The 13,356-nt window shown below is 38.7% G+C and overlaps 1 protein-coding gene across 6 annotated transcripts in view; it reads right to left on the bottom strand.

Moving 5' to 3' along the window:
- The window catches only part of PATJ (PATJ crumbs cell polarity complex component), a 394,842-nt gene that overhangs the window by 147,908 nt on the left and 233,578 nt on the right, over window positions 1-13,356 (bottom strand). The gene's annotated exons all lie outside the window — the stretch shown is intronic.

Here is a 13,356-nt window from a genome sequence, read left to right as displayed (position 1 = left end):
ACTAATTCTAACCAGCTACTAAAATCTCTTAAATTCAGAACTTTTGGCCTTTTGGCTAAACTTGAGAGTAGTAGTTGAGCTAGATGCAAAAACTTTGTGATAGATATTTCATTTCCTACAGCTTTTCCAGACTCCTAAGAAATGCAGAAAACAGACCAAACTGTGGTATTCATCAGAGCTCTGGAGGGCCCATTAAACATGATTCTGTAAATATGTCAAGGTTATTACATAGCATAAATTGTGTAACTCCAGAGGATAAATATTACGTTCCCATTTTAAGTCAAATATTAGATCAATTGCACAGAATATTTTACAGGACCCAATGAATGAGACATCTGCTCTTATCCAAGGTGAGGTGGGATTTTTAAACTTCACTGAATTCATCTAAATACTATCTGAAAACATTTATATTCTAAATTTCTTCACTCCAGATTTTCCCATTGCTAAGCTATGATGACAGCTACAATCAATCTTTTATTTTATTTCAACCATTTGATAATAGCTCACACACTTCTGGCTTTTTCTCTCTTGTCTCTTCAATAAGTAGCTGGTGATCTATGTCATATTGTCTCTATTTAACTGAGGCCTTGATACCTTCTACTATTTAAGGGATAGTATAGCATACTATATAAGGGATGGTAAAAAAGGGATTTATGCTTTCTGTAATTAGCATTTAATTAGCCTGTCCTGGATGCCGCTGAACTGTTACACTTGAAGACACTTGGAAAAGGTCTCATTTTTGTTCTAACAGCTGTTGTGATAAAGTATACAGAAATTAACATTTCAAAGGATGGAATGAAGATATAATATTTTTAACTACATGAAATGAAGCTCATCCATCACCTCAAAGTGGTAAAGCTGGGCTTCATATGAAAGGCTGTTACAAAGACTGAACTTGAACCACTGCTTCATTACGTCTCTCATTTTGTCAGCTTTTATTCGTCACCAAGATAATCAGCTTCCCAGAAAACTACTGATCACACTGTCATTTCTCTGTGTCTCAGTTTCCTCTTTAAAACAAATCTAAGCATCTATTACATAAAAATATTGTGAGAATTAAATGAGATCATGTCTTTAAATTTTATTTATAGTAATCTTGGAGTGAAAAAGTTGGCTTAAAGCTCAACATTCAGAAAACGAAGATCATGGCATCTGGTTCCATCACTTCATGGAAAATAGATGGGGAAACAGTGGAAACAATGAGAGACTTTATTTGGGGGGGCTCCAAAATCACTCCAGATGGTGATGGCAGCCATGAAATTTAAAGATGCTTACTCCTTGGAAGGAAAGCTATGACCAACCTAGACAGCATATTCAAAAGAAGAGACATTACTTTGCCAACAAAGGTCCATCTAGTCGAGGCTATGGTTTTTCCAGTAGTCATGTATGGATGTGAGAGTTGGACTATAAAGAAAGCTGAGCGCTGAAGAATTGATGCTTTTGAACTGTGGTATTGGAGAAGACTCTTGAGAGTCTCTTGGACTGCAAGGAGATCCAATCAGTCAGTTCTAAAGGAAATCAGTCCTGAATATTCATTGGAAGGACTGATGCTAAAGCTGAAACTTCAACACTTTGGCCACCTGATGCAAAGAGCTGACTCATTTGAAAAGACCCTGATGGTGGGAAAGATTGAGGGCAGGAGAAGGGGATGACAGAGGATGAGATGGCTGGATGGCATCACCAACTCAATGGACATGAGTTTGGGTAGGCTCTGGGAGTTGGTATTGGTCAGGGAGGGCTGGCATGCTGCAGCTCACAGAATCACAAAGAGTCGGACACAACTGCGTGACTGAACTGAACTGATACCCAAAGAGTTTTTAACTTTTAAGCATTAAAACTACTCACCTTTTCTGTTAAAGTGAAAGTTGCTCAGTAGTGTCCTACTCTTTGCAACCCCGTGGAGTATACAGTCCAACCCAGGCATCAAACCCAGGTGTTCCCACATTGTAGTCAGATTCTTTACCAGCTGAGCCACAGGGGAAGCCCAAGAATACTGAAGTGGGTAGCCTATCCCTTCTGAAGCGGATCTTCCTGACCCAGGAATCAGACCAGGGTATCCTGTACTATAGGTGGATTCTTTACCAACTGAGCTACTAGGGATTAAGGTTTCTGTCTTTTTCATATGACATATCTTTAAAAATACCCAAACTCTGTATGGTACTCTGATGATGGATACATGCCATCATGGTGACTTAGTGGTAAAGAATTTGTCTGCCAACACTGGAAATGCAGGAGATATAGGTTTGATCCCCAGGTCAGGAAGATCCCTGAAGGAGGAAATGGCTCCGCACTCTAGTATTCTTGCCAGGATAATCCAATGGAGAGAGGAGTCTAGTGGGCAACAGTCTACAGGATTAAAGAGAGTAGGACACAACTGAACGACTGAGCACGCAGCATATAGTACATACAGGGGCTTCCCTGGTGGCTCCGTGGTAAAGAATCCGCCTGCCAATGCAGGAGCCTCAAGTTTGATCCCTGGTTCAGGAAGATCCCCTGGAGAAGGAAATGGCAACCTGCTCCAATATTCTTGCCTGGGAAATCCCACGGACAGAGGAGCCTGGCGAGCTATCGTCCATGGGGGTCACAAAAGAGTTGGACATGACTTAGCAACCAAACAACAACAACATGGAATGTACAACGCCCAGAGTGAGCGCTAATGTAAACTGTGAACTCTGAGTGATAACAATGGGTCAATGTAGGTTCATCAGTTGTAATGTATGCACCACTCCAGAAGGGGATATTGATAATGAGGGAAGCTGTGCATGTGTGGGGGAAAGGGTTACACAGGACATCTCTTTAATCTTCCTCTCAATTTGTCTGCTCTGAAAAAATAAAAACTAAAAAATTTTTGAGTGCCCACCATCCATATAATAGATTTTCTCCTAATACTTTCATGGTTTTATTTTTCTTATATCTACATCTTCTTACCTAACTTGGCTATTAGAAAAATAAATAAGTCATGTAGTCATTAAGAGTAATGTGAGAAAGCATGGTTAATGACATAAAAAAATATCCAAAATATATTAAGTGACGAAGCCTGGCTACAACATAGTATGTCTAGCATGATCATCTTTTTTGCTAACTGTATTTCTTAATCTCTTTAATGGATAGTGAACTGAAAATAAGAAAGTTTAAATCACAATTTTAAATTGAGATGATGCATGGAATATGCTTGACCAGTGCCTGGCACTCTTCCCCACTGTGTCTGTAGTCTGCTTTCAGAAAGTGTTTCCTAAACCATGACCTATGCAACATTCCTGTCTTTGAACTCTGTGGCCTGTGTGTGTGCTCAGTTGCTAAGTCATATCCAACTTTTTGTGGCCTCGTGGACTGTAGCCCACCAGGCTCCTCTGCCTATGAGATTTCCCAGCGAGAATATTGGTATGGGTTGCCATTTCCTTCTCCAAGGGATCTTCAAGACCCTTTATCACCGAGCCACCAGAGAAGCCCAAATTCTATGGCACTAGGTTTACAAAAGTTTCTCTTATTACACTTGTACTGCACCCACATGGTAAAGCCAGCCTCTGTCAGGTAGAGAGCATCAGTGCAGGCACACGACAGTAACTGAGGGTAAGAACCTGCAACCTCCTCTATGTATTCCCCAGCGTTCACACATAGCTTGCATACAGTGGCGGCTCAACGAGGAGGCACTGAATCACAGATCCCTGAGTAAAAGGAATACTTCCATTACTCAACTGCTAGTATGCTATCTCTGAGGTGGGCTCTAACCTTCAACACAATTGAAGTTTAAGAAAAAAAAAAAGTTGTGTTTTTTTTTTTAATTAGCAAAAACTTGAGCAAATAGAAAATTGAGCTGTTTCATGTTTATGGATATGCCCTTTTTTTTTTTTAGTTGCGATTCTCCATTTTGATAGAATAGAACTCATGGCACTATTATTCTAAGAAGGAAAAATCACAGCCCAAACGAAGGAACCAAGTCATTAATTTTAATGTACCTAAGCGTAAATCTGAAGTTGTATGTCTTTCATGGTGCTGTTTCTGAATATTCAGAGGTCCTGGCAGTAGAACAGCAAGGCAGCTGGCTTGCTGGCGATGTTTTTCCAGTGCCAGCAACTGTGGCATTTACTGCTAAGCCAGCTGCTCCCTGCCAATGTTCAGGGACCTCTGGAGAGACTCTGCTACTGAGTGGAAAACTGGGAACAGAATGGGAAACTGAAGATAGAGTGAAACTTGATTTTACAGGATTAAATGTAAAAGGAAAATGCAGATCTTTGGATAAAAAACTCCAAGACAAAGCCTCTTTTCTGGCTTCACAAATTATACATTAGCAGTCCTCTGAGTTTCAGGAGAGGAAGATCTCTTTTGTGTTCTCTAGATCTCATTGTTTAGAAAGCAACTTCACTATGTAAATAAAAGGTATACAGCTTCCAACAACATAAGTGACCTTTATATTTCTTTATTTCTAAGGAAACACGTTCCAGAGAAAATTCAGTAAGTAATTAGAAAGAATATGATGCATTTTATGCAAATTAACTTTAGGTTGTCACTTACCCTATTTCTGAGAAGCTGCTGTTTTCTGTTGTTTAAACAATAGATAAAGGGCATCTTCCAAGTATAGCGTAGTCAGGAAAGAAAGCATTTTACACCTCCTGGAAGGTTTTCAGGTTAATTCTAATTATCAATAGCTATCAGTCATTGAGTGCTTACTCTGTGCCAAACACTGCAAAGCTCTTGATGCACAGGTTCGCAGTTAAATCTTAGAAGGGCTAGGTGTTATGTACTTTCACCAGATGATGAAACTGGCATCCAAGAGCTTGATTTAAATATTAGTTGAAAACCCTGTATTCTTAAGGCACACCTAGAGGTCATATCATCTGTATGGTGCACATAAAACTCAGCTGATTTCTAAAGTCATCTTTGTAAAGGTATCTATTAAATAAACTCTGCGCTGGACACCTACCATCTTAGGTCCTGGAATTTTGATATACAGAAGTTAGAATTGAATCTGCCTGCCAATGCAGGGGATGCAGGTTCAATCCTTGTGTCAGGAAGATCCCCTGGAGGAGGAAATAGCAACCCCCTCCAGTATTCTTACCTGGAGAATCCCATGGACAGATATTGATGGGATATAGTCCATGGGGGCGCAGAGAGTTGGACAAGACAGCAAACATGTGATACAGCACAACACAAGTCAGAATCAAGCATTTCATCACAGTGTATGAAGGTAAGGCCTGGAAACTCTGTTAGGCTTTTGAAATCCCTAATGCAGTATGTAGTTCCGTACATACTGTACGGACTGTACCTTTCTTCTTGTGTAAACAAGCTGCACCCTGAACAGTAGTATATGCTTACTACAACTTTTTCATTACAGAAATGATGATTATAGAAACATTATAATAGAAACATGTAACAATTATATAGCATTTCATTATAGAAACATTGATCACCTTTTAAACTTTTTTCTAACCCAAGCCAAAGAAAACCAATTAAAATATTTCATCTTTTCAGAATGTAAGTGATCATTCAGATTATCTAGAAATTGGAAAAGATATTATTTTCCATTTACTTCCAGTAAACTAAGAAGTAGAGAAACTCAGTGCTTTCCCAAAGTTTCTCCTTTAAAGAGTGACTCAATGACATATGGAAAGAATAATAAATTATTTGGATATATCTTTATCTTTGATACTATCTAATAATGGTAGAAAGAACTCTCCTTAGTACTGACTTGGTATTCCAACTCCCTCTAAATAATCTATTGATTATGTTAAAATCTGAGATGCACAACTCTTCCATTCAAGGGTAACCATATTTTAAAATCTGGGACAATCCAATTTATACATGTTGTTCCCACTATTTATAGTGTGCCTTCTCTCAAATGTAACCCAGTTTGGATGATGAATAGTTTTTCCCACATTCATCCAGCCATGACAATTGCAAGAATATTTTATGCCACCTCATCTTGATTTCCATATTACCAAGTGAGAAAGCCAGATCAGACTGGGGATGTAGTAGAGATTTGGGGGGTTGCTGCCAGCACACAACTACTTTTCTTTAGAAGGGATGGTCATTCAAACCTTCCCATCACAAACACCATCCATCATGATTGACAGTCAAGTTAGTACTGCTTATCATGCCACTCCAGGCTAAAACTGGGAGACATATGACACAGGCCAGGACCATCAAGAGTCTCTCCTCTGAGAGGTGTTTAAACTAAGGCTAAACCACACGCAGCAATTCTCTACTTCTCTTTTAGCCTCATGTAGCCATAATATGCCACATGGATAAAGGGATAGGAAAAGCCACCACCTTCTAAGGCCACCAGGCATCCTAATCTTCAGGTTCTAGGAGGGACACACATACCATTCCAATAAATTCCCCTTCTTTGAGTTAAATTGCCTTGAGCTAATTTCTGTTCTTTACCAATGAAAAGTCTCTACCAATACACTATGAGGGACTTCTAATTTATAAACATTAATTTATACCTCCAAGTGTGACTCTATCTCCTAGTCTTAAACTCTTTCAGACACACAGTAATTCACCTTGGCATTCAGAAGGGGAAAAAAGGACAAAGGAAAAAGGCTTTCTGTATAAACGAGATTTTCATTCTCTTGAGCTATAATTCTGTTTTTTTTCATCTGTGTTTGTCTTTCCTAATTACTGGGTGTGTGCATGTTCAATCATTCAGTCATGTCCAACTCTTTGTGACCCCATGGGCTACGTATAGCCCACCAGACTCCTCTGAACATGAAACTTTCTAGGCAAGAATACTGGAACAGGTTGCCATTCCTATTCCAGGGGATCTTCCTGATCCAGGGATTGAACCCACATCTCCTGTGTCTTCTGCATTGGGAGGCAGATTCTTTACCACTGCATCCCCTGGGAAGCCCTCTGACTATGGACAAAAGGCCTTTCTGAAATCCTCCACAGGGTCAGTAACTTCTATCTCAGTTCCATTATCCTTGGTCTCAGAATGACACAAATATTTTATCATAGCTCATCTTCCAAGGTTCTGAACTTCCAGCTGAATGAAATGGCATTCAGGAACAACTTAACAACAGTTCTAGATACTGAAAACAATAGCCCCAAATAAGAAACATCTGTATTTGTAAAACTTATAAATAGTATAAAAAGCCTGAACAAACTTCTTTTTGGCCAACAAGGATATAATAGGTTTTCATTTTGATCCATATTTCCGAAACATCATGAGCTGGTCTCTGCTACTATAGCTGAGCCGGGGGAGGGGGTGGTCAAGGGGGAAGAGGGGTGGTGGTGAACAAAAAACAATGATTTAAGCTAAACTCTATTTAGATACTAGAGATGGAATACTTAATTGCAATATTTTATGCGTAGCTTATAGAAGAAGTAGAATTAGGGTTAATCCAGAAACAATTCAGCAAAAATAAATAGAAATCCTTTTGTTATACTACATAAATTTTCACTTTAGTGGTCCTTAATGACATTTGTTTCAATGAAATTATTCAAAAATATCATGAAGAGATAGGTTTCAATTACTCAATTTTCCATAATTAAACTGAACATGAATATAAATTTATACTGGAGAGTAAGTAGCTCAATTAAGTCTATTCAAAAATGTACCAAATTGGAAGTAAAAGTTAATTAGCTTTGATTTCTAAGCTTAGATTAGAAATATTAATTATACAAAAATTAAAATTTAGTTCAAGCAACAGGTTTGCCTGAGGTTTGAATATCATGTTAAAATAGACTCAACAACACACCCTTTACCCATGCTTTTATTAAGCAGTATGATTTATTATGAATGGTAATAAATTATTATTAAAAATTGAGTTATAAGTCAAGTAACTGAAATTGCTGATGAAATCTGAGAGTCCTCCCTAACTCACTTATAAATATATTCTGGACTTTACATTTGCAAACATTATCTATAGGTTAACTTTTTTCTTTAATAAACACTCTTATTGACTTTAACATAGATGTAGAAAACAAACAAATCCATAACTTGATGGATCTTCTTATGGTTTAATTTTTGATCTAGCACTTCCACTTGTAAGAATTTATTCCCAAAAGATTAAAGACAAAGGTGTCAAAATACTTATCATGGCTATAACTTATAATAGGAAAAACTAGACATTCATCAATAAAAGGTTTATTATATTTGTCTTCATACATCAATAAATGGAAAACTGTTGTCATTAAAAGGAGGTAAAGGAGAATGATACAGATCTTAAATCCATTTCCATATAAGGATAACATTATAAAGTGAATATGACCAAACACAATGTAACCTATTTGTCACGTTATTTTTGTTTATGTAAAAATTTCCATCCAAGTCTAAAGAAAGCTCTGTAAGGATCTCAACTGTCAATGATGATGGTATCTTTGACTGGTGGGATTTAAGGTGATAGCCAGTGTTTATATTGATATTTTATAACGACTTTGTAACAATACCACTTATAAGTGCTCACAACATACAAAGCACATACACTACACATGCACATACACACGTACACATGCACATACACACTACACATGCATATACACACGTACACATGCATATACACACGTACACATGCACATACACACGTACACACATGCCTTAGATACATTCTTTCACACAAACCAGTAGAGAAATGCATTACTACTTCATTTTACAGATGGAGAAATTGAGACTTACTGAGTTTCAGGAACTTGACCACAGTGTTTAGAGCCAAATCTGTCTGAGTCCAAAAGCCTGTCCTATTAATAATTAGAAACCACTCCTAAAAGTATGGAGATGGGGGTAAAAGTCACAGGATAAGCAACTTTTCCTGCCTATTTTTTTAAACTTTTGATTTTGTATTGGGATATAGCCGATTGATTAACAATACTGTGATAGTTTCAAGTGAACAGTGAAGGGACTCAGCCATATATACACATGTATCCATTCTCCCCCAAACTCCCTTCCCATCCAGGCTGCCACATAACATTGAGCAGAGTTCCATGTGCTATACAGTTGGTTGTTTTTTTTAATCCTAAGAAATTTTAAATCCAATTAACAGGGTGTCAAAAAATAGAAATTCCAGACCAAGAAATATTCCAATAAAAGTATAATAGATATGTATCATACCTATCAATTTATTCACTTATTCAACAGTCACTGTGCAAGTGATGAGGAAACAGGAATTTTCATTACCATCATCACCACAGCTGACATGTATTGAGTGTGAAGTATGTTCTAGATACCCATTCTCTGAAAGTTACTTTACTGGAATTGCTTTTACTCGGTCAGATATGGTTCTTGCACACATACACTCTAGTAAGTGACAGGGTCTTGGACACAGATAAATGCATTGCCATGTGATGGATGTGGATGTAAAGCAAGAGATGATCATCGCTCCTTGCAGGTGGGTAGGTAGGTCTTGTGGAATCCTAGCAGGCCTAGGGTGAACTGAGGGGCACTAAGAACACCAGGACTGCAGAAAAGCTATTCCCGTGTGTGAAAAGATACGCAGGTAGGAAACTGTAGGTCTCTCCCTAGGAACCATGCATATAGCTTTGGGGGTGGGGTATAGACTAACAGAATAGAGATAATCAAGTCCTGTTCAAACAAGACTTTATACAATATTTTCCCCTTCCAAAAATCTTGGTCACTAGCCCCCATGAAAAACCATCCTCACTTTCCAAATCACTGCTTTCAATTTTGCAGGTGGGAGAACTGACGGGAAGAAAGGGGAAGCGAGGCAAGAATGGAACAGGGATGATGACTGCCACCCACGTGGAAACACAGTTTCACTGGAATGAAACAGTATTTCTGAATAAATTTCACATTGATTTCTTTTCCTCAAAAGACAAAATAATACATGCCAAGCTCTAACAACTTAATAGTTTGAGCCAAGGAACAGGTTTTAAGGACTAAGTTTAATGAACACAGTGCTGAAATAAGGTCTTTCGTGACTTCATTTAATCTGTTTCTTGTGAAGAAACACATTCATTTACAAGGCTAAAGCATGAGAGATTTATTTTCTCTCAAATAGAACAAATTAAATTGAAGTGCTTTCTGAAGGCAAAGTATAGTAGCTTGTAGTTCACATCTCTCTAAATTTGATATACTGGGAAAATAGTAAAAGATACTCCTTTGAATCCTAACACTATAGAAAAATATTGACTTCAAGGAAGTGAGCAGAGAAATATGTTTATGTGTTGCTCTGATCCCCTAGAGGAAGGCACAACAAAGCGCTCCAGTCTTCTTGCCTGGAGAATCCCACGGACAGAGGAGCCTGGCAGGCTACAGTCCATTGGGTTGCAAAGAGCCAGACACGACTGAAATGACTTAGCACGCAGCACACACACACATTCCTCTGATTCTTAGTGTTTCTATGGAAGCTGCCCTAGTTGCTATAGGCTGGTTCGCTTGGCCAAATGAAGTAGGTATCTGTGGCTAACTTTGTATTATCGGCAGGGCATAGAAAGGAACGCATGAATGGAGTCAAAAGTTTAATCTACTTCTAAGGGCTCATTCATATTGCAGAGGAGTCATTCTTTCCTAGGATGCTGAGGCATTACATCCTATCTCTATTAATGTCACATAAGTGTCATATCTTTTTGTCTTTTCATACTGCTCAAGGGGTTCTCAAGGCAAGAATACTGAAGTGGTTTGCTATTCCCTACTCCAGTGGACCATATTTGGTCAGAACTCTCCACCATAACCCATCCATCTTGGGTGGCCCTACACAGCATGGCTCATTTCACTGAGTTAGACAAGGCTGTGATCCATGTGATCAGTTTGGTTACTTTTCTGTGCTTGTGGTATTCATACTGTCTGCCCTCTGATGGATAAGGATAAGAGGCTTGGGGAAGCTTCCTGATGGGAGAGACTGACTGTGGGGGAATCTGGGTCTCATTCTGACGGGCAGGGCCATGTTAAGGAAATCTTTAATTCAATTTCCTGTTGATGTTCGGGCTTGTGTTCCCTTCCTGTTGTTTGGCCTGAGGCTAAACATTGGTAGGGGTAATGGCAACCTCCTTCAAAAGGACTTACGCCCGCACTGTTGTATTCAGTGCCCCGACCCTGCAGCAGGCCACTGTCGACCCACGCCTCCACCAGAGATTCCTGGAACTCACAGGCAAGTCTGGCTCAGTCTCCTGTGGGTACACTGCTCCTTTATGCTGGGTCCTGGTGCTCACATGCTTTTGTTTGTGCTCTCCAAGAGTCTGTTTCCCCAGTGGAAGTTCTATAATCAAATCCCACTAGCCTCCAAAGTCAAATTCCCTAGGGGTTCTCAGTCTCTTTGCCAGATCCCCAGGTCGGGAAATCTGTTTTGGGTCCTAGAGCTGTCTTAACAGTGCGAGAATTTTTTTGCAAGAATTTCTTTGGTATAACTGTTCTGTAGTTTGCGGGTCATCTGCTCATTGGAAAAGACCCTGATGCTGGGAAAGACTGAAGGCAGGAGAAGAAGGGGACGACAGAGGATGAGATGGTTGGATGGCATCACCGACTTGATGGACATGAGTTTTAGCAGGCTCCAGGAGTTGGTGATGGAGAGGGAGGCCTGGTGTGCTGCAGCCCATGGGATTGCAAAGAGTTGGACACAACTGAGCAACTGAACTGAGTCACATAAGTAAACAGGATCTCAAGTGAACAACGACCCGGGATTCCTTCTTCCAAGAACATCAGAACATGCTAGAAGTCGAGACCCCCAAACTAGCAAGGGCCAACATAATAGTTGCTTCTTTCAAACACATGATCTAATGAGCACTTTACTCCAATTACCTATGCTACTAGAAATTTTTTCTCTTGCCTTCAAAACATTTTCATTGCTGTGTCTATCTGATAAAGAACTAGCATCCAGAATATTTCCAGAACATATAAAGAACTCCAAATTCAATTCAATTACAAAACAACAACAACAAATAATTTAAAATAAGGAAGTCACTTGAATCAACACTCCATAAAAGTTTCTGTGGAGAGAGAAAAGATAGGTGTTTGGGTAATACAGGTGTACACAACTGTCAAAATTGTATAGATAAATCCTGTGAATTTCATGTTATGTAAATTTTAGCACATATACGTATACACACATGCCTATAAAAATAATAATATTCTGAGTAGGGGTGGGTATATGAAGCTATAGTTGATACCTGAATGACAAAGTGTTAGTAATTGTTGAGTTATGTGATGGCTACACAAAATAATTTCATTATGTTATTCTGTTTACTTTGTAGATGTTAAAAAGAAAAAACAACTTTTTTTTAAAGGGCAGAAAATAAATATGGGTATACCTTCCCAGGTAACATTTCCAATACCCTTTGATTTTTAATATTCAAACTTCACAGAATCTCTCTCTCTCTCAATATAATACTTTTCAGTAAATCCTTATCTTATAAAGAAAAAAATATGTATCTATACCCCTCAATACAAAGTAAAAGATTTTAAACAAAAAACTGTGAGGGAAAAGGTTAAAGTTGCATTTCAAGTACAGAACCACAGGGAGATGTTTTAAGCCACACACTAAGAGTCAACAAGGAGGATGTATAGCGTAGATGTTGGCAGAGCTAACGGAAGCCATGGTAGTGTATATAAAGCAGCTGTGTGTTAGCAACCATAGTGTTTGGTGATTCGGAAGTAATATTAGATACTTCACATGATTAATGTTACCTATATATAATATCTTTGTATATATTACACTAGAATACTTTAGTTGTATTTCGGGAAACTGATGGGGTTGACATGCAATGCATAATTTTTCCTAACAGGATGTGAAATTGGCACAAGCCTACTGCTTTGGGTGGAACAGCTCGTTTTCAGGTTGGATTACTGATTTTAGACCTACCTCTTACAAACAATGGGCTTCCCTGATAGCTCAGCTGGTAAAGAATCCACCTGCAATGCCGGAGAGCCCGGTTCGATTCCTGGGTTGGAAAGATCCACTGGAGAAAGAATAGGCTACTCACTCCAGTATTCTTGGGCTTCCCCTATGGCTCAGCTGGTAAAGAATCTGCCTGCAATGCAGGAGACCTGGGTTCTATCCCTGGGTTGGGAAGATTCCCCTGAAGAAGGGAAAGGCTACACACTCTAGTATTCTGGACTGGAGAATTCCATGGACTGTATAGTCCATGGGGTCACAAAGAGTTGGATACAACTGAGCAACTTTCACTTCACTTACAAACTAAAATTAAAACACACATACATGACCCATGTTTGTGATCGGTTCAAGCAGGTGCTTGATATTGTTAGTAAGTCAAACCTGGAATAAGAATTTCATTAACACTTGCCTTTCGAGCTTTGTACCTTAAGATTACATGGTCTTGAACATATGCCATTTTAAATTCTTGATCTTTTAGTTATCCTTCACGTTGCTTAAATATTGTAAATATGCAGAATGATGACTTTTTGACTCATTTTGAGAGAACATAAAGTATTTCATTCCTGAATTATGA

Source organism: Ovis canadensis, chromosome 1 (genome assembly GCF_042477335.2).
Source record: "Ovis canadensis isolate MfBH-ARS-UI-01 breed Bighorn chromosome 1, ARS-UI_OviCan_v2, whole genome shotgun sequence".
Taxonomy (NCBI): domain Eukaryota; kingdom Metazoa; phylum Chordata; class Mammalia; order Artiodactyla; family Bovidae; genus Ovis; species Ovis canadensis.
The sequence above is the reverse complement of the archived record's forward strand: the minus strand, read 5'-3'. Positions and strand labels throughout refer to the sequence as shown.